The sequence below is a fragment of the Equus quagga genome, chromosome 14, assembly GCF_021613505.1.
Source record: "Equus quagga isolate Etosha38 chromosome 14, UCLA_HA_Equagga_1.0, whole genome shotgun sequence".
NCBI classification, from domain to species: domain Eukaryota; kingdom Metazoa; phylum Chordata; class Mammalia; order Perissodactyla; family Equidae; genus Equus; species Equus quagga.
Genome location: NC_060280.1, coordinates 63,977,514 through 64,000,626, shown reverse-complemented (window position 1 = coordinate 64,000,626; position 23,113 = coordinate 63,977,514).

Here is a 23,113-nt window from a genome sequence, read left to right as displayed (position 1 = left end):
TCTGGCTGGTAGGCTCCAGTGCAGTGCAAAACAGTGGGACATTAATGGCTATTAATATCCACAGAGGAAGTGCTGAAAGGCCAACCACATAATTACCATGTATTCCTCATATCGACTGGTCCTCAGCTCCTTCCTGCAGCGTGTCATACTGTCCTGAAGTGGGGAGTTTGGGAAGAAGGGGAGAATAAAGAGGCGAATCAGCCGCTCCTTCCCCAACCACCTCCCTACCCCATTGGGATGGGAACGTTGGTCAGACTGTAAGCCTATGGCTCCTGGCAGACCCTGGGGCTCTCTGAGTACCAGCTGAGCAGGAAGTCCCCAGACACGTTCTGGATGATAGAGAGCAGGGGTCAAGGAGAGCAGCTGCCAACTCAAGGTGGCAATGCCAGGCTGTCCTACCCCTGCATCCTTTCTTCCGTCGCTCTCCACAGCTGCTGAAGGCTGGATGGGGCCAGCAGAGAGGGGAAAGGACCGTAAGCTGCCTGCAATGTTCAGCTCCTAACCAGGGCTGTATTCTGGACTGCTCAGGAGACCAGGTCATTTCCTAAGGATACGGAGAAAGGAGGCAACCCCACCACTCGTTTTTGCACCCCCACCTGAGGTGCCTGGGACACGCTGCTCCCCAATCCCACCCCAGGAGAATGAGTAGTTTGGCTTCTGGGGACGCCAGATCTGGACAGGGATGGTGGGGAAGAGATTAGGGCAGTGTTTTTTCTCCCCCCCTGGTACCGGCTTGACTGGCAGCCTGGGCAAAGAAGAGCCCATTCTAAATGCTCCCCGGGGTCCAGAATGGAACTCATTACATCAAACCTGCCGGTAGCCAGCAGCTCTGCTTTGTGAGCTGTGAAACAAATGTTTATCCACCACTCAGTGTGGTTCAGAGCTATTTAAGGAGCTCAGGGTGTTGAGCTGCAGGCAAGAGCTGTGTGCAAGGCCAGTGCTGGCACAAAGTGAGGTGGGCAGGTCTGGAGACTGGAACCTCTAGCCTCTCCAGCTCCAGGACTCAGCCGAGGGCAGAAGATCCTAACAAAGCTGGTCTCTTCCTCCATGTTACATTTTGCCTTTCATCTTCAGCCCCTTCCTCTCCTTTCTTTCATTTCTCTTTCATTTTCCTTCCTTCTCATTCTCTTTCATTTTCTCTCTCTCTACATTTTTCCTTCTTTTCTTCCTCCCTCTGATTTTCCTTCCTTCCTTCCTTGCCTCCTTCCATCCTTTTCCTTTCTTTCCTTCCTCTCCCTTCCTTTCCTTTCTTTCATTTTCCGCTTCTCTTGCCTTGGATAGACCTGCATATCCCTCATTATACTCTAATATGCATTGTTCTCTCTTGTGGAGAAAGTAATGAAATTCACAAAATGAACAGAATAATAAAATAAAGCTAAAGCCTTTATGCTCATAAAACCAACATCTAGGGAAAACTCAGCATAGTGTGACCCCAATGGGTATTTGCCAATGAAGGGTCTAAGGTCTGCCACAGGGCACGCCCAGCATGAGTTCCTCGAGGTTTTCTTGAATGACATAGGATGCCAGTAATTCACTGTCTCTACAAGCCAGGGTCTTCCAGCTCCTAGTGTCACACGCAGCATTTTTGTTTTTGAAAGGGCCTGAAGATCACGGACTATGCATGAGAAAGCTGAGACCCACTGCACTGGTTTTCATAGTTTTACTGAGGTGGCTACTTGGCTTGCGTATAAGTGGCTTCTGTTTCAAGACAAGCGAAGAAGTATTGGTGAGGGGACCCAAAGAGGGCTGATGGATGACGAGAAAGGAGGTGGCATTCACTGCCAGGGACTGACATATACACCCTCACTTTTCCTCACAGTAACTATTATGAAGCAAGTGTTATGTTTTGGTCATCAACTACCACATACCAAACCACCCAAAACAGTAACTTAAAATAATAATGATCACTTATTTTGCTCACAAATCAGAGCTGCCTGGGCTTGACTGGGCAGTTCTCACTGGGGGTCTCTCTTGCAGTTGCAATCAGGAGGTTGCTGTGACTGGGGTCGTCTTAAAGCCTTCTTTATTCCACCTGTCTGGAGCCGGGCTGGAACACACAAACAACTGGGGCTCTTGGGCATCTCGCCCTTTCTCTGTGGTCTCTCCACGTGCCAGCTTCAGGGTGGCCAGGGTTCCCACGTGGCAGCTGAAGGCTCCCAGAGTGAGTGTCCCGGGAGAGAGCAGCAGGAGCTGAAAGGCTTTCCTGAGCCAGCCTCGGGAATCACACAGCATTGTATTTGCTGCATTCTAACCCTTTAAGGCAGCTGAAAGTCCACCCAGGACTTTCAAGGGGGGGAACCTAGTTTCCTGATCTGGTAAATGGGGATAACGATTTCTGACTCAAAAGATTGTTGTAAGGACTCAGTTAACATATAGTAAGTACTGAGAGCCTGTCATATGGATGGCATTCCGTAAACATTAGCTTATTACTATTATTATTATTCCCATTTTATAGATGAGAAAACTGGGGTGCAGAGAGGGCAGGGATCAGCCCCTGTCACATAAGGAGGATTCGAACACAGTCCCAGCAGATTCCAAAGCCAAAACCTCTCGGAGTTTCTGATAGCAGCACCTCTTCCCCACTCTACAGCACAAATTCTCCCAACCTTAAAATCCCTCTAAGTATGGAATTTATGGGCCCCCAGGCCTTGGCAGAAGGGTCCACCCACAAGCTAAGCTCTAGACTTGTGGCCCCTTTGACCCTGACCATGTAAGTCCAGCCACAAAGGCCATGGATCGGGGAGCCAGACCCCTGATTTGGCCTGCCCTGCATGTTTCTGACGCCTGGGGTTGAAAGAGTAGAGATAGAAGAGAAGTTCCAAAAATAGAGGAAATGGTACCTCGTGGCAGTTAGGGGCAGAGGAAGCAAGGCTGGATCCGACTTCCAAAGGCAGCCATTTCTGGGCCTCTGAGTGCCGGTCTACCTCCCTGCAAAGGGAACTGCTCTGCCCACAGCATGTTTGTTGTGAGGATCACATGAGAGCCTGAGGGGGAAAGTCCCTGGTCAACCTCTAGGTCCTGGCCATGTGTCAGTTGTGAACTCATCCCAGCAGAGAATGAGGCAGCCACCTTGAACCACTGCCCCACTTCAGAGCCCACGCAAGCTGGGGGGTGCGCCAAGCAGCTCTGATAGAGAGAGAGGGCTGTCGCTTGGATGATGTGGCGTGGGCTGGGAGCTGGATGTGGTTTCACCCTTCATGCCTTTTGGGCAAGGGTGTACACTGGCACATTCAGCCAACAGTTGTGCATCCGTGCAGTTGGTGCACTGATAAGTGCACTGCACGCACGTGCACAAGCAAATACACACATGCAAACACATAAACACACGCACACACATGACCCCTCTTGGATGTCTGTCCCAGTAGAAATGCTTCAGGTAGACATCTGTTGCCCCCAGGCCAACATATGGCCCAGCCCTGCCCCCTGAGAGCTGAGTGTTGCCTGAGGTCCCCGAGGGCCCCGCTGGAAGACCAACCATCTTCCTTTGGCTTCTGGAATACACAGCTTCTTCTCAACGTCAGCTGCCAAGCAGCCTCTAGCAGCCCGAGCCCAGCTCCCATGTAAGTTGCCACGTACTTAAACAGCCTCTTTTGATCCCTTGTAATCTCCTGGATTTTCCTCCTTTCTTCTTCCTTTTTCTGCTTCTTCATCTCTCCTTTTCATCATCTGTCGCTGTCTCTCCGCAGAAACCTCCAGAAGGGCATGTGAGCCCCTCCTTAAGGCCCTTGAGGCAAGTGTTCCGCTCTCTCCCTGAGGAAGGGGCGAGGAAAGAAAGGAGGTGGGGAGTGGGTCTCAGGGGTCTGGTGCGTGAGCAGACACCAGAGCTGAAGGAGCACCTGCTTTCCAATTCCAGATCTGGAGAACAGAAACTGAAAACACCATAAAGCGCAAAGCAGCGCCATTTAAAGGACAGGGACACGGGTGAGATGGCTGGTCCCAGCTCCCCACCCATCCTCTTAGGGGACAAGGACCGGAGAGGGTTGGGCTCCCAGGCCCTCACAGCCTGCAGCTGGTTCTCCACCAGGAGGAAGTCTGTTTCCCCCTCAGTGAGAAACCGCTTCCTCTGGGACCCCCAGAGCCTAGTCTGGCCAGGGTGGGAGGGTGGAGAGCAGGCTGGACAGGAAAACTGAGGCAACCCCAGTCCACAGGTACACCTCACATGCCTGGTGTACAGATCTCACCCAGATGAGCCTGATACTCATCGTCCCATAATCTTTTAGGCTTTTCAAGTCGATTTGATCCCATGAGCAATACCAACACCGTGTTTCTCAGATAAGAGAGTTGAGACACTGTGTGGTTGTGAGACTCAGAGCATCCACTGCAAAATCCCACCAACCTGAGGCGAGGAGAGAATGGCCATTTACCGATAGCCAAAGTACTCTCCGCACTAGCTTCTCACAACAATCCCCAGAGCTCTTCTCCTTCTAATCCCTGGGGAGTCTGTGATGGGGGCAGGGCAGGGAGGCACACGTGGGTCTTCCCGCATCCACTCCTCTGTGCTGCCCTCCCAGACTCCCGGCTGCTGGCTCGAGCATAATGAAATTACACCCTCCCCAGAGCCCCCTGCCACCCCTGCCCCGCATATGGCATGTATAGTCTACAAGGTCCTTTCACAGTCACTATCCAGTTGGCCCTACCACATCTTTGCAGAATTGGTTCTATTGTTGTTGTTTTATTGTTATAGATATTATTACTTCAGTACCTCAGGAAAAGAAGAGTCACCAAGTTTAAGGGATCTACTCAGACTCCTAAGACTGGTACATGGCTGAGCTGGCCATTGAACGATGGCTCCAAAGCACAGGAACCCCACCAGGCTGCTACTGGTCTGCTTTGGTCTCTCTTCAGCTACAATCCAGCAGACCTCTCTGTGGATTTCCCAAATTGTAGAAGCTGGATTCTATCTAAAGTCAGGACAAGGCCAGCTCCCCTGAAGCCAGGTCACTCTGCAGGGCAAGGGGCTCGAAGGGCCAGGAGCGACAGCCAAGAGCCATCTCTCCCTACAGCACACTCTTACACATCCATACAGACACACAGACACACTCACAGCCACTTAACACACACACACACACATACATTTGCCCTGGTTGAGTGGGAAGGCTCTTGGCTCTCTGTTGTCTCTGTTCTTGAGGATTTGGGTTAATGAAATGTGTGTGTGAGAAAGACCAGAGAGCGTGGGATAAGAGGAACAACCTCCAGGAAAATGATAATACCATGTCAGCTTGACTTCCTAGGAATAGCTGGCGTGTGCTTTGGAGGTAAATGTAAATGATGTATTGCTTGGTTCCAAACCATCACGGCCCCTGCAGGAATCTCTCCAGGTGTTAGCGCTATGTCTTCTCAGCTCCCTTCCCATGTGTTTAAACCATAGAAACTCTTCCAACCTCAGAACAACAGGCAGTAATAGACCCAGAAGGGATTCCTCTTACAAAACCCCTGATAAACGTTATCTAGTCCATGTTTAAACCCCTCCGGTAGTGGCGCGCTCTCTGCCTCCTTCATCTTTCTCCAACGCCCCTGGCCAACGGCTAGGCATTTGTGATGGACAACTCCAACTCTCTCTGAACTTCAGTTCTGTGCTATGGGGGTAGCCCAAAGTCGTCTCTGCCCAAAATTCTCTCCCAGCTAGCCCACTTGAGTTACTAGAAATCCCAGAGGGGCAGCCCTCCTTTAGGATGTCACAGTTGTTGCCTCCACCTGGCTACTTCAGGGTGCAAGCAGAGGAACTGGGGGTGAAGGAGAAAGAAGAGAGGAGAGGGTGGTGGAGAAGAGAAGAGAGGGGAAGAGCTTTCCTCCTGCCCACTTTCTGCCGTTCGCAGCTGGAACTTGGGGAACTTCGCTGCTGTGGAAGGAGATTCTGCCGCCTCACAAGATAGGAGGCAAAGATGGGGCACCTGAAAGCAGACTCAGCCCGCCCAGCAGTTCCTCCAGGAGGTGGCGTAGTGCAGTGGCTGAGGGGGTTGGGAATCAATGACTCTGGCTTCGAATGCCAGCCCAACCACTTACAAAGCTCTATGTCCTTAGGCTAAGGAAGTTCTCTGAGCTTCAGAGAGGTTCTCTGAAACTTGGAGATAGTAACACCACATCCTACGTTCCTTGAGGATTAATTAAGATAATTCATGTAAAATATTTGGCACATGCTTGGAACACAGAAGGTGCTTAATAAATAATAATTATGATTATTAAGCCCAGAAAACTCTGTCATTTGGGAGAGATGAGATGAAATAATAATAATAATAATAATAATAATAGCTAACACTTATGAAAAGTTTGTGATGTGCCAGATATTCTTCTAAGAATTTTACATATATTAACAAATTTAATTCTAACAACAACTCTGTGAGGCTGCTACTACTATTTGCCCCATTTTACAGATGGAGAAGCTAAGGTGAGAAGTTTAAAAAACCCGCTCAACTACATACAATGGAATATTATTCAGCCTTAAAATTGAAGAGAATTCTGGGGCTGGCCTGGTGGTGTAGTGGTTAAGTTCGCATGCTCCTCTTTGGCGGCCCAGAGTTCGTGGGGTCAGATCCTGGGCGCGGATCTCTACACTGCTCAAGCTGTGGTCGTGTCCTACATACAAAATAGAGGAAGATTGGCAGCTGATGTTAGCTCAAGGCAAATCTTTCTCACCAAAAGAAAAAGGAAGGGAATTTTGACTCATGTTGTAATGTAGATGACCCTTGCAGACATTATGTTGAGTGAAATAAGCCAGACACAAGAAAGACACATATTGTACGATTCGGCTTAATAAGGTTCCTAGAATAGGCAAATCATAGAGACAGAAAGTAGAACAGAGGCTACTGGGAGTTGGGCACAGGAGGAAATAGGGTATGTTGTTTGATGGGTATGGAGTTTTTTTTTTTCTAAGAATCATTTTTTTAATTGGTATGTATTATCTTAGTTTCAGATGTACAATGTAATGATTCGATAGTTGTATATAATGCAAAATGTTTACCACAATAAGTCTAGTTAACTTCTATCACCACACATAGTTACAGAATTTTTTCTTGTGATGAGAACTTTTAAGACCTACTCTCTTAGCAACTTTCAAATATGTAATACAGTATTGTTAATTATAGTCGCCACGCTATAAATTACGTCCCCATGACTTAGTTATTTTATAACTGGAAGTTTGTACCTTTTGACCCCCTTCACCATTTCACCCACCCTCCACCCCCTCCCTACCTCTGGCAACCACCAGTCTGTTCTCTGTATCTATGAGCTTGACATTTTTTTTTTAGAGTCCACATATAAGTGAAATTATATGGTATTCGTCTTTCTCTGACTTATTTCACTTAGCATAATATCCTCAGGGTCCATCCATGTTGTCACAAATGGCAAGATTTCATTCTTTTTTTTATGGATGGATAGTATTCTGTTGTAGTACATACCACAACTTTTTTATGCATTGATCTACCAATGGACGCATTGGTTGCTTCCATGTCTTGGCTGTTGTAAATAACGCTGCAATGAATACAGGGAGCAGATATCTTTCCAAGTTAGTGTTTTCATTTTCTTTGGATAAATACCCAGAAGTGGAATTGCTAGATCATATGGTAGTTCTATTTTTATTTTTTGAGGAACCTCAGCACTGTTTTCCATAGCGGCTGCACCAATTTACATTCCACCGACAGTGCGCAAGGGTTCTAATGGGTATAGAGTTTGCTTTGCAAGATGAAAAAGTTCTGGAGATCTGTTGCACAAAGTGTGAATATAATAAACACTACTGAACTGAACACTTAAAAATAGTTAAGATGGTAAAGTTTCTTATGTGGATTTTACCACAATCATCCCATTTTAACAAATATGATTGTATTTAGATCTACAGCTACGGGCCTTTACACACACACACACACACACACACACACACACACAGCTCAAAGCTGAACACATTCACTCCAGAGTGTTAACCGTGCTTATTTTCGTGTATTATAATACGAGTGATTTTTCTGTTTCATGTCTAAATTTTCCATGTTTTCTGCAGCAGCACATATTATTTTGTTATAAAAATAGTTATAGAAGATGAGAGATTTTAAAAAGTAAAAGATGTCAATAATACTTTTTAAAAAGGAAAGGCTTTGTGAACAATATCACCAAAAAATCCTGTCCAAGAGAATCCTGCTAATAGTGGCGGGGCAAGGACTCAAACCCAGGCTCCTGAGGAAGGAAGATGGATGGAGGATGGTATATATGCCATCTCATTAAATATACATCTTATTCTGTGACAACAACCCTGAGATTCTTATTTCCCAGGTGAGGAAACTGAGTCTGGAAGAGACAAATCGCTTGTGACAGTCACACAGGTAGTAAGTGTTAGGAGCTGGGTCTCCAACCTGAAATGCCTGACTCCAGCAGGGTTAAGACAGCTAAAGCCATCCCACAGACTGGGAGAAGGGGAGGATGATTCTAGAGAAAAAGACAATTAGCAAGAAGAGAAAGTCAGACAGAGAGGGCAGCCATCAGTTAGAAATGCGGTTTGGAAGGGAGAGAGACAAACAAGCCCCTTTAGGCATGTGGTGTGAGCTGTGTGAGGGGAGTGACCCAGAGGGGAGGCCCAGCCTCAGAAGCCCAAGGTGGCCGGCAGAGCCAGACCCATCGCGAAGGGCTGACTAAAACCAGCGGGTGGGGACATGAGGAAGGCAACTGGAGCTGCAGGAGGAGCTGGTGAGCCAGACAGAGCAAGGCTTTCTTCAAGGTGAGGAGAATAGGACACCCTTGGGATTCTGAGAAGAAGGATGCAGTGGAGGAGTGGGCACCTCTTGCTGTACCACAGAAGCACCAGGCACCTCGGTTCTTGACCACAGAGCATCCGAGAGGTGGTTGCTGAACCCTGTCCGTACAGGCGGAGAATGGCTGTGCTGACAGTGTTCTGGGAGAGGTGCTGGCACCCTCTGGGATGAACGGGCACGCACTAGGAGCTGCCGGCATGGAGCCCAGCCAGGGCCAGGCCAGAGACAGGCACCAACGCATGCCCTCCTCCTCAGGGGGACGGCAGATCTGGCTGCTGTGGAGTCAAGAGAAGTAAAAAGTCTTCAACCAGGGCACTAGCTGGGGCAGGACCCTGGAGGAGCTCAGGGGCACCCTGCTGATGAAGGGGATCACAGAATGAGGTCCCAGGGAGGGGCTATGCTCGGCTCCTGTGCTGGGGTTCCTCCGGTAGCCTGGGCTGTGCTGCAAAGAACATGGGCCATGAGTTTAGAGACCAAGCAGGGAGGGTTGGCTCCACTCCTGACAGCTGTGTGATGCTGGAAAAATCCCTACATGTCTCTGGGTCTTAGTTACCACATCTGTAAAGTAGGGGAATGGTACCTACTTTCTTGGGTCATCAAGAGGATTAAATAAAATTGTGGGTATAAATGATCAAACTCAAGTCTGGTACCTAGTTGGTGCCGAGTTAAATCTGAGTGCCCTTCAAGAGGTGGTCTGCATCTTTTCACCCTCCAGCTATTCTTCCTCTACTTCCTGCTGAAATAGGACGCTGCAAGCAGGCAATTACTGGCTTGCAAAGGCTTGGAAAGATATGCAAGAAAAATACCCTCCTTGTCATGAATGTAACTAGTGCCGGGTGTAAATGGCTAGGGTGCAGGCTTCAGTCTCTACCTGAGAGAAAGGGAAGGGCTTTGTGGATCAGATGGCTATGGAGGCAGGGGGATGGACATAATGACCTCACAAAGCACATTTCCTCCTCCTTCCCCAACTCCGACCCCCACCACAGAGGCAGCTCTATTCCACACCAGACTGGCCCTTTGAGAATTGGCTTCTCGTGGCTCCATCCTCACCTCTGCTGGAAATGTGGAGTAAATAAATGCAGGATTCCTGAAACTGTCTCTTTGAAGTTTAAAACAATCCAGTGCAGGTCCCCTTCACTTGCCCAGAGACCCAAGGCCTTGGCTCCCCCCGCCCCTCCCACTCTGGCTGCTGTCTTCAGCACACATTAAAATTCCTCTCCAAGGGGTGCTTTAGAGGCAGGAATGGCAGCAGCAGCAATGTAATAACGGACAGCAGGACCCCTGGGCAGGAGATTCTGATAGCCTGTACACTAAGAAAGGCTCACAGAGAGAACGGGAGAAGCAAATGCCCTTCCACCAGCCAGAGCCAGGCTAATTGCCACCGGGGAGAAGGGCAGAGTTCGCTCAGGTAATAGTGCGCCTTGTCTTAATGAAGACTGACTGGCTTGCCCAGAGCTGCCTGCAAAGGTAAGAGGAGCAGGAGGAAGGATGCCAGCTGCTTGGCCCTGCGCTGGACGCCACCAAATTAGAGGAGCTGGCTTTGTCCCCTTCATAACCCACCCTGGGGCTGGATATGTGGGAAGAAGGGGAGATAAATGGTATCCCCAAAATAGGGCTTGCCTAAAAGAATGGTGGCCACTCTTAGTTAATTGCAGGTGGTGTATTCACTTTGTGAGGCATCCCTGGCCTCGTTACCGTCCAGAAAAGTTCAATTAGGGGACTGCAAGGACAGTGATGGGACAAGGGAAGAGAGAGAGGAGGAAAGAACAGGGCGAGGAGGAAAGAATGTGAGTGCTTTATGGGAAGGGAGCGGGGAACGAGAGAGCTGGGGGTGCGCAGCTCTGAATGCAATTCAACAACAAATGTTTATTAATTGTCTTTTATTTTCCTGGCACTGTGCTGGGCACTGGGGACATGGGGAAGAATACACATGGTCCCTGCCCTAAATCTGGCAGGGGAGGCCGCCATGTAAATAGACAATTACAGCACAATACGAGGTGCTGCAACACAGAATTTTCCTGGGTGTCCTGGGAGCAGAGAAGAGGGAGAAAGGCAGAGAGGAAGGAAGAGCCACAGAGAGCAGGGGACACTTCAAAGGAAGCTTTGTGGGCTGAACTGGAGTTCACTTGACAAGGCACTGTTGGGACAGGAGAGGTTCAACGGGGGACATTCCAAGAAGAGAAGATGATCCAAGGGGTAAATAGTCACAAAGGGTAGTCCCTAGGGTGAGGAGGAGAGCAGAGAGATGAAGTTGCAGAGGTCTGCTGGGGCCATAGCATGAGGACATGGTCCACACCCCAAGGGGCAGGGCCTTTGTCCAGGAGATGCCGACAGTCATTAAGCACAGGTCTGGGATGATCCACTGCTGTTGAATTATGCTGCCTCCCCACTAGGGCCACATACCACCAAGAGCCAGCAGCAACATGCGGGGTTTACAAGTGGCTAGTCACCTTTCAACAGACCTTTGAGCATCTCTCTCTCTTCTTTCCATCTCAGCCTCACATTCTTCTGCTGAGAGGCAGCAAAGAGATCTCTGCTCAACAGAAGGAGGCACAAAGCACAGAAAGTTCAGGGACTTGTGCAAGGTAGCTCAGTGTCCGGTCTGAGTCCAGTGTCCTGTCCAACTCCTGACCCATCACTCTATATCTCAATTTAACTGATGAAAGCCACTAAGCATTGAACCGGTCAAGGTTGCAAGGAGGAAATCCCAGAATGACCAACCAACAACCAAAACTATCCACGTCCCAGACATTCTGTCTAAAGCTCCCCACAAAAGTGCTGAGTGGGTATTTGTTTCCCAAGAGCAAACAAGCTCAGAGAGGTTGAGTAACTTGCCCATCATCACATAGCTAGTGAGAGGCTAAGTTGGGATTTGAAGCCAGGTGTGGGTGATCCACATCCTGTGTTCTGTGTACCATCACTTCTCAGAACGGTGAGGCTTCTGATAAGAGTTAAGTGCAAAAATAGAGATGAGAACTTGATGGAGATGGCACCTCAAAATTGATCCAGTGCCAAGAGCTTGAATCTCAGTTAATCCCACCCATGATTTATTAGTTAGAAACAAGGGGTTGGGGAGGACAACGCAGTTGTGTTGGTTTCGTGTTGTGATTTTTTGCTTAATCTCTGAGATGTCCCAAAATGTTTACCTTGTAAATTTGTTCAGCAGAGAGGGTAAACACAGGCATTCAGAAGGTGAACAGCATCATCCAGCCAGAACGCCTGGCAGGTTTGCAGAGGTAGGTGTAAAACACCACAAACAGCATGTGGGAGCAATGAGCCTCCTGGAGCGGGAAGCACAGCCTCAGCATGTAGCTCGCAGCCCCCACAGAAGGCCACGGCATGCTGAGAGGGAGGAGGGGCATGCAGCCAGGCTGCCCAGCTGTCCCTCGGGGTGCCCCGCTCCGGAGGGCAAGGCCGTGCTGTTCACAGCACACCCATTTCAAGCCTCGCTGCCTTCAGTGAAATGCCATCTCCCCGGCTCAGCCTTTTACACTGCACCAGCCCAGGGTCCCTGCTCTACTGCAGAGCACTATCCAGGGCCCTGCCTCAATCAAATGTGCCACCCTAGCTTTTCAAGATGCATCGTGGGTGGCTACAGGCAGAAAGTCAAAGACTCTGGGAGGGAGATTTGGGCTCTGTCCGACAATGCAACGGGAACCTCAGGAGCTAGTGAGCACCTCATCACTGGGAGGATCCAAGAAGAGACACTGGATGGGCACCTGCCTTGGACAGTGTGCCTGCCACAGGCACAGATTCTGGAGTCACACTGGTCTGAGTTGGAATTCTGGCTCTACCATTTACTGGCTTAACTTCCTCCAGCCTTAGTTTACCCATCAGAAATGGGGAGTAATAAGGTATCTATTTCACAGGATTGCTGTGAGAAGATAATGTATGAGAAGGACTAAGCAGAGTGCCTAGCACGTAGTGAAGTGCTCAATAAGCGATAATAATAACGATGAGGATGAAGGTGCTGGAGATGGCGATGGTAAGGAGGGGGCGGGGAGGATGGTGACTCTGAAGTCAGGCATTGAGTGAGGAGCAGTCTCAGTGGGCTGCGCTGTGGCACACGCCATCTTAACAGCCCTGCCCCTGTCTGAGGCCCTAAATAGAAGACACTTTCAGAAAGCTATCCCCTTATCCCACAGTAAAACCCATCCAATCCGCCCTGCCTCCCATGTAACCCAGATGCTCTCCAACCATGCTGGCTTCTCACACAGACTTGTGGACAGTAGGATGCAATTCGGCCAGTCAGAGCGCTGCTTAATTGTTAGCATTTTGCAAACCGCTGCCCTATTGGCTATGAGGGCAATGATATCAAAAAGACCTCCTGGTGGCTTCACAGTTGGGAAAAAATAGATGGCCCTAAGTCATCCCCTCTGCCCTTGGCTAAGTATCAGACCCCTCTCTTCCCTCGGGAAATTCCTCCTTTCATTTGCTGTAAAGTGACTTCTGCTGAAGTGTGTGTTTTTGAAGTGGAAAATTGAAAGTACTCGATTCATTCCCAAAGAAAACTGTTACTTCACAGCTGAGAAATCACTTGGCTATTGGTCCAAAAGGGTTACTTCACAGGTTGGAGGGGGGCAAATATATCACACCACTCTCTCCTGCTCTGAGTCCAGAATCATTTCAAAGATAGACCAAGAGCCAGAGAAATGGAGACCCAAATATCACTTTTATGACTGATTAACGTTAAATGAGAGGATGAGCCTCGTGTCTGACCAACATGAGTTGCTACCGTACCTGTGAACTGATCTGATGGCCTCAAACATTAGGCTTCCCTGGTGAAGGCAGAGCCTGTCCCACTAACCTTACTTCACAGTTGACAGCAGAGATTTTGTGTCCTCTGAAGGCAGACATGTCCCAAAAGAGATAGGGGGAAGAGGCAGAGTGGGCCCCACATACACTCATAAGTGACAAGTCGTTGCTCCTTTCTGGGTGATGCAGTGGGCAGTGAGGCGCCAGGAGTGTTGCTCCAGGGAAGTCCTTCCAGGTGGGAAGTGGAGAATGAAGGAACAAGCCTGCCCCAGTTTTTTGTTTTCCTAACCAAGCGGGCTCAACTTTTAAGCCTTTGGTCAACCAAGTACGTGATTGTGCGGCTGCGGAGAGCAAATGAGCCAACTATCTGAGCCCTCCTGCCCGCCTACATGAGGCTGCTCCCCCACCACCACCATCTGCTCCTTCATGTACCTTCCCGAGACCGTCATAAGACAGTGTTGCTTTTGCTCCCACGAGGCCCTGAAATGGGTCAGAACTGCACCTTAATTAAGTCAATTCCAAAGCTATGCTGCACCCAAGGCTCAAAGTCCAGAGTTATTCGCTTTCCAGTCCAGCCGCATGGCCCAATAAACTCATCAGTGGTTCTGTAATGAGATTTAATAGCAGCGTGAAGATACTTCAATAATAAAATGCATAAAGAGCTAATAAAAAATGCATAAAGATTCTTCAATAATAAATGCCAAAATAAGATGCCCCAAATTTGGATATAAACCCTTCCCATTATCAAATTGCTAGGGAAAATTTAGAGACTAGAATTCCAAGGAGATTAAAGTCCAGAATCAAAGTATCTAGCCCCTGAGAATTGAAGTCCAAGGAAAGTCCAAACTGCCCGAGAGAAATTCAAGTTCAAGGCAGTGGAGGTCCTCCCCACTTCTTACTGGGCTAGCCTCCCACAGAGGTGCTCTCAGCATCTGAGTGCAGTGACGCATGCCAGGGCCCACAACCTTAGGGAGTAGAGTATTGGATGCTCGCTTGGTCCATGACAGGTCCGTTAAGGAAACCTTCCTGCTCCACTCATCTCTCTTGCCTCTCACTCCTATCCAATCCTAGAGAGTCAGAAACAGAGGACTGACAGTGAAGGAAAAGGGAGCAGGAGAGAAACCACTGCCTTGTCCCTTCCCAGATGACAACAGGCAGGGGACACCTGCTACAGGGCCTGGCCAGGGAGAGGGGAGGTAGCTGTGACTCTAAATGAAACTGGAGGCTCTGACCATTACATGAGATTGGGCAGTCTAAATATGAGTTGAGTCTAAAGGTTTTTTAACTTTTTATTACCATTGAACTTTTTTTTTTATTAACATTGAACTTTTTATTACCAAGTAGTCACCAAAGTCATGGATCTGTCCTATATATCCAGAGGTATAAGAATAACCCCCTTGAATGAATGTAAATGGACAGGGGAGAACAAAGTTGTTTTGCGATTTTTATATCACACGTTAAGCTTTTTCAAAGTACAGGTTACAGCCCCGTAGCACTCGATCTGTGCCTGCCTTACGGATTCATCTCTATCTAACTTGCAGCGTAGTTATTTGTAGACACATCTAATCTCTAGCTAGTAGAGTGTAAGCCTCTTGCAGGCAAGTGTCTTCTTTATCTATCTCTTATAACTCCTATCAGAGGGTCTGGACCATGGCAAGTGTTCAGTATCTATCTGAGGATGAAAGAAGAAAGAAAGAGAGGGAAAGAGAGGGAGAGTAGAGGAAGCGAGAGGGGTCAGAGCATCCATGAGACTCTTGTGCAGCAGAGATCATTGGGCTTCAATGGGACTAAAATTGAAGGGCAGCCTCCCACCATTCTGTAATGTATTTCCGGGCTTTGAATCCTTCGCCACAGATTACCCTTCGGTCCAGCCCTGCACACAGCTGCTCACCTCTGGCCGCTAATCACTCAGGTCAGATGAGTAGAATGCTAATGGGCCGGTGGAGAGGCTGTTGGACGAGGAGTCTGGAGTTCCTGGTACTTGGCCCTGGGATGCCTGCCTGGAACTCTCCGTTGCCTCATCACGTACTACGTGGGGATGGCAGTGTCTTCCCTGCTGAGCTCCCAAGGTTGTTATGAAGAGTATTTGGAAAGGGCAGACTTCAAAAGTGAATGCCAGGTGCTGGTCCCTGCCCAAGGTTCCAGTTGCCCTTTGAAAGGCTGTCACAGCCCAAAGAGGCTGGGCTCTTTCTCTTGGCTCTGGAGACTTCCCTACCAGGCTGGGATCAGACCATGACGTAGACAGCCTAGGAGCTCCTGGGCCATGCCCTCCCTTGCCTCATCACTGCAGCCCCCTCGCCCCCACATCCAGGCTACTCTCCAAAAGAGAGAAAGATCACTTAGTAGGAACAAAAGTGAGATCGATGCCTCCCCCTTTATAATTCTGCTCTTGGCCCTCCTTGGTCCTTTGCCTTCACACTCCTTTCTATCAAATGGGCTCGGAGTGTGCAGTGAGAGCCACGCCATTTTCTTGTTGCTCCAGCTGGCAGTTGTTATGAAGTGGCATCAAAGCCTCTCTTGATACTACATCTCTAATCTGTGTGTGTGTGTGTGTGTGTGTGTGTGTGTGTGCGCGCGCACTCACGCGCATGCGTGCACATGAGAGAGAGAGAGGGAGCCTTGCTATCTATATATATTTTTAGTTACGTAAATAATACATGCTCATTGTAACAAGTCAAGTAACACAGAGATGTATTTTCAAGCGAATAATCTCACCCTCTCTCTCAAACCCCAGTGTATTTGACCCTCAGCCCTCACAAATCCTCTGCTTCTTACCTAACCCCTCACCCCTACCATGGACTCACACACACACACACACATACACACACATTCACACACCACTTTCCCATCTCCCTCTTTCTGTTACCCCACGAATCTCTCCCAGACACATTTGTACATTTGTCCCATACTCTTCCGCAGGCAAAGCTTCGTGACATCCCAATGGCTACTCTAGTCTGGAATCCCCTAAACTGTTCAATATGCCTTCACTTTGGAGACTCCAGAAATTGTCATAGTAAAACTCCCTTGACAGTCACATCTCCCCTATATGACAATGCAGAGTCCCTTCCCCAAAGAGGAGCCCCCTCCTGCAGGCACTTTTAGGAAGGTCGTAGAACTGACTGAGGAAGGTACGACTTCGAGACTAGCATCGATGAAACGCATCTGAAGGTTCCCAGGGCTGAGCAAACCATATGTCTTCATAATTTGATTGTGTCTTGGTCCCAGAGGCACCCCCAGCTCTACTGAACACTGATGGAGTTATTTAGAATCATAAATAATATTATCAGAGAGGGTCCACTGGGTAAACAGAGTCAGTGTGTAATTGTCAGAGTGTGATATTGATTATTCTTCACTGACTAATGAATTATTCTGTTTAAGAGCCCACAGAAATGTTGCACAGCATTTCAAGGCAATGGGGCCTTTGAAGGATTTTCTTGAAGAGTGCCTTCTGCCTAGTGGTGTGGGCTGCCTGCTGTAGCCATGGGGTGAAGTGAGGGTGGCGAATGGAGGCAATTGCCAAATCCAACGCCCGTCCATTTCAGGTTTCTTACCCTGTCTCCACGAAGCCCACAGGCTACAGATCTATTCCAGAAGGTGCCCAAGGTGTAGATTCCTAAGCAGGGGCTTCCTGGCATACGATTTTGCATATTGTCTATAAGCTATTTGTTTCGCGTTCTAAACTTCCTCAGTGACGCCAAGTGGCAGACTGAACCCATGCTTTTAGTGCAAGGCTATCGGAGGGAGCTCCAAAAGGTGGAGGTTGTTGCTAATCTCTGCACCCACTCTCCCTCTTCAGAGGACAGTCACGTGTCGCTTAATGACAGGGATATGTTCTGAGAAATGGGTCTTTAGACAATTTTGTTGTGTTGCAAACATCATAGAGTATATTTACCCGGACCTAGATGGCATAGCCTACTACGCATCTGGGTTATATGGTACTAATCTTATGGACCGCCGTCATATATGTGGTCCATCGTTGACCAAAGCATCATTATGCGGCGCTTGCCTGTAGAGAGTCTCCAGCCAAATGTTGACACCTTGGTCCCTTCCCTGCCATGCCCCACAGCCTGATCAGTTTCCCCCCAGTTCTTGGCCTTTTTGCCAGGCCGTATACTCTTTTCTATGGAATGCATTTTCATATATTCTTCTCCCAATTAACAATTGGATGATTTTTCTGAATTCTGTATATTTTGGATGCTAATCCTAACTGAACCTATTTGTTACAAATATATTCTTTCCATCTGTGGTTTGTCTTTTCACTTTCTTTATGCTATTGTTTTGGTGAACATACATTCTTAATTTAATGTGGTTAAATTTATCAGTCTTTTAATTCACCATTAATGCTTTTTGTGTTTTGTTTAAGAAATCTTCCATACCTCATAGTCACAAAGATAACTTCCTTTATTTACTTCTAAAAGCTTGAAAGCGTGGCCTTTCACCAGTAAGTCTTTAGTGTATGGAGAAATTATTTTTATGATTTATTCATTAGCATCCAATTTCACTTATTTTTCATAAGTACAGGCGATGGTCCCAGCCCCATTGTTGAGTTGTCCCTCCTCTCCCCAGGGATCTGTAAGGCCATTCATCACATATTGAGTTTCTATATATGAGCCTATCTGTTGCTTGCTCTCTATTCTGATCCATTGGTCAATTAGTCTATCCCTGTGTCAATATCACAATATCTTAACATCCACGTGACAATCTCCTCCTTCTGTTCACTGGCCCCTCCCAAATGACTCTTCGATTTAATCCAATCCTCAAGACTTATCGCCTCCATGAACTCTTCCCTGATCTTCTGTCTACCAGTTCTTCCTCTCTCTTCCCCTCCTTTGATCTCTCACCTCTACCATTTATTTACAATTGATTATATAGCGTCATGTCCATATATCTTTATGGCTCACACAGTAACTCCTGTGAGTAAGGATTATTTCTTTTGCTTCTTTTCCCCCTGTCTCACCCACCCTCTCAACACGTCACACAGTACAGGACCCCTATTAGATGTCATCCATAGCTGTTAAAAAGATTCAAAGGTCAGTCTCAACTTCGATCTTCAAATCTCAATGAACTTGCCCATCCTGGAAAAAGCAATCATTTGGACCCCTTGGGATACTCTATACCTTAACCACGAGTTATTTTTTCTGGCCTATCTAAGGAAGTGCAATGGGGTTAGTGAGGCTGAAGAAACATTGCTGAAGAATGGAAATCACCTACCTGTCTTTCCCAAGGAAATCTAAGATACCCAGGAGCGTGGGGCCAAATGCTGCACAAGTGAACATCCGCAAGGTTGGAGGTGGTACCGGATCCATTCTGAAGCCCAGAGGAGCGACACCAGATCATCAGCCCAGATGACTGAAGTCCTTTGCCAACCAACAGAGAGAATCCTTGGAAACTCTCGCTCTTTCTGCCTGCACACCAGCTTACAAAACCACTTCATTCTTCCTATTCAGACCTGCTTCTTTAGCCCACAAAGGAGATTGCCAGAAAAGGGACTCCTAGGAATAGAACGGACACAATTAAGTCCTCCAAAACCCTTAAGAGAAGGAACCTTCCTGCCAGGGGCTAATGCTGATGGTGCTGCAATACAGCTTCCAACCAGGTGAGGGAAGTAGAGGTTTGTACTGCTGTAAGAGGTACAGGGAAAGGAAGGGGGAAGCAGGAATGGAGAATGTACTAGGTGGTTGAGAAAGGACTTACCACACCTCACCGTTCACTCAGCAAATATTTTTAAAGGACCTACTATATTTTGGGGCCTCTGCTAAGTGCTTGAGACTCAGGGATGACCAGACCCCATTCCTATTGGCGTTCCTGCACAGTGCCATTGGGCATCTGCTAAGTGCTTGAAACTCAGGGATGAAACAGATCCCGTTCCTATTGGCATTCCTGCACAGTGCCACCACCAGAGCTCCAGCCAGGCACGGTGGCTGTGAAATAAATTCCTAGCCCCGACTCTTTTGCCTTTGTTTTCTGAGTTCAGTCTCCGAGTTAATTCAGAGCAAAAGACAGTTACTTAAATCCAGATATTTTATCTTAATGTGGGTAATTCCCATAATATCATACATTAAGATGTCTGATTTCAGCTGCCACCCAACAGGCGGCAGGGATGTCGTTTCAGATCTGTTTTATCACTGCATGTGCATATGTTTCTATTTCGTTTATGGTGCATGAGAGGCTGTCACCAAATTGGTCTCACATTCAAAGTGTGGGAATAGAAGCAGAGAGAGCCTGACCTTTACATAAGGTAGGAGCTCTGTGCACTGAGTGGTGTGTGCATGTGTGTGTGCATATGTGTGTGTATGCGTGTGCTTGTGCGTGTGTGTTTATAGCTGAAAGGTGGGTGGGGGCAGGGAAGAGGATAAATTTCCATCCCCACTGAGGACCCGTGTAGTTCATCTGTATTAACAGCACCTGGAAAGGCAGATCTTAAGGAACGAATGGCCCATTGCATCTCAAAGGCCCCAAAGAGGCCAACCCAGTGGCTTTCTGCCGAGCCCAGTTCATCAACAGTGAGAAGGTAAATTGCAAGAAGGGCACTTGTCTGCTCTCAGCCCTCCTCACCCCACCCCGTCATCTCAGCCAAATTAGCAACGCTTCACGGGCCTGTTTGTTTGGGGCCGGTTCTGCTGCCTCCGCTCTGTTGTTCACCAAGATAGGCTGGGAAGCTGCCAAGTGATTAAGCGATCGTGGTTAGCCTGTTACTCGAACTGCTTTCTTCTGGAATATTAAAAGTTTTACAGCCTCAAGCAGTGCACTTTGGTTCCTAGTAATTAATACCGATTTTGCCATAATATCTTATTTTTATGGACATTATCTTGTTTTTCATGAGCTGCAAAAGTATCACTGCGGCTTATGAAATACGTTATAATATCTCGCTTTGCACAATCTTATTTGTGTCATTATCTGGCCCCTGGAGCAGCTAATTTAACCTACATGATACAGGGCAATATTTATTTTCCTACTGATTATTTGAGGGACTCTTTTCTCACAATGTTGCATAATATGAGCAGGTCTAGCCTTGGTCGCAAATGTGTCCTTCCACAGGGACCACCTCCTTTGATCTGGCCTGACATCTCCTAGCAAACCTGGGTCCTCCACCCCTTTGACTTTTTAAAGTATATTCCCATTATATCTTTTATACATTGTATTGTATATGTGTATTTGTCACCCCATGAGACCATGAGCTTCTTGAGGACAGAATCTATTATCTTTTCACCTCTGTGGTTTGGTTCCTATATCAGAGCCTGATATGTTGTATCTGCTTAATAAATATGTATTGAATGATTGTAACCTTGTTTAACATACTAAATGTTCATATAGGCAAAGAACTTGGCAGAGTACTTTACACAAAGCAGACATCCAATATATATTCGTTGTTATTATTACAGTAATTAATGTGATGCCAAAATCTGTCTCCCTGTAATTTGCGCCTATTGGTCCTATTTCTCTTTCTCGGGTTATGAGCCAGCATTGGGAGGTCTGAAAGTTCTGCTCTCAGCTGTAACCTGGCTGGGCTCCTGTCCATCTTCAGGCCAGTGGCTGGGATGGGAATGCTAGACCCTGCAGCAGGTGGGGGGGCTAGTTGAGGACCACTCACCATGCCTTTCTGCCCCAGGGAAAACATTCATGTTTTGACAGCATATGAATGTTTACAAGGAATTTTCATAAATGCTGTTTTAATTTATCCTCTTTAAATCCAGTGATGTAGATGGAAGGATATCATTTTATCTCCATTTTACAGATACTTTCTGGTGTCCTGCCCAAGACCACACAGACTACAAAGGCCAGAAGTGGCACTTGAATCCAGGATTTCTGACTCCACTGCAAAGGCCTCTAGGCACATGCCCTTGATACCCTTTGAGGTGGCCTTCCATAGCGGTGGCTTCAAAAGACAAATGGCACAGATGGGCCTGGTTACTCCAGAGTAGCTCAATCCAACATGATTTGGGGCAGAAAAGCTGCACTTGCCACTCCTCTGGATGACTGAGGCAGAGAGCTTATCTTCCAACCCCATCTGTCCCTTCCATTTATGCCTTTGGCCCTGGCTGTGGCCCAAAGTTTCCCGGATGCCGTCCTCTCTTAATACCTTAATCCATTCGTGGAGTTGACAAGCATAAAAGATGAAGTGCCTCTCCTCCAGCTGTCAGCTGATGGGACTGCTGGGACCCAGTGGGCCCAGGCCACACGAGTGATCAGACGAAATGTTGTCTGGGGCTGGCGTTAAGGAGGGTCCTGGGGCACGGGGCCTGTATTATTGTATACTCCCATCTTCAGGCAAGCGAAACTTCACTCTGTGCCTAGAAAGGACTCCTGGTCCTCCCTCAGAGTCATAGCATCCAACACAGAAGTCTTCGAGGTGTAGAAGAAAAGGTATATTCCCGCTCTTCCGTTGATGAATCACGTTGCCTTGCCTAACGACAATCCCACTTAACGATTCGGTGGCCTCTTCAATGAGATGGGTGGAGCAAACAAAAACAGGTATCCTAAAAGAGCCAATGAGATGATGTAGGACAAAAGCGCTTTAGAAACTCACGTCCATACAAATGGAAGGGATTATTCTGCCTGCTGGGAACTTCTATGAGCTTTTGAATTGCATCTGTCATCCTCCCTAAGTTTAGCCTGGCCATGGCTTCTACACACCCTTTCCATGTTTTAGCAGCAGAACCACGGTGACTCAGCAGAATTCAGGTGCTTAAGGGGGTGACCCGCTCTGCAGGATGGCTGCCCATTAGAGCCACAGCCGTCTTGGATGTGGGCTGCCCCTCGGACCACTGTGTGTACAAACAGTGTAAGTATGATTTAAACAGATTGTTCAGTTTTTAATATTATTCACAGACCTGGGAAGTATCGCAGTAGTTTCATGAAACATTTCCTATATTGTAACCTATTTTGAGAAACTGTATGGATTTTTTTAATTGTGTCTTACAGGTCAAGTTTGTAGATTTTAATAAGCCACAGTTTTTAAAGATGCTGTAATCTTCTAACCAACATTTATCTGTCTTTCATAGCCGCACACACTGTATATTTAGATCCATGAATAAGTTTCCTTAAGTATCATACTTTTGGTCTTTCAAGCTTAGTGATAAGGGGGAAGCACAAGAAAAATCTCAATGTAATACAATTTTTATTTTGTAAACACTATTGTGTTAAACTTGCTATACGTTGAAGAAAAAAATGCGGAAAGCAGCATCTGACCCAATAACCTGGAGGCTGCTCAGAACCCAGGGCAGCCCAATGATCATCTAGCTTCCAGATAGCAATTCACTTGAAATACGCTTTCTTCATAAAGACCTTGCCTTTGAAAGTGTTTAACTTTTAAATCTCAATAATGGCAGGTTGTTTATATCACAGAAACTGTCTGAAATCAGCACTTCAATCATAGAATCATGGAATCTCAGAATTCAGGACCCCTGAGAGGTTATCTTCGTAATTCAATCCTTATCCAATTGTTATACTTGGTCACCCCTCTCTCCATGACACAAATATCATTATAACTTCTCTAATGGTGCAAAATGTTTCTTGTCCATCTTTGTGTCTCCCATCACGGTGACTTGCACATAGTCAATGCTAAATAGTTGTTTTTTGAATGAATGAAAAAATAAGTAAATAAATGGAGAAGAAATGAATAAAAG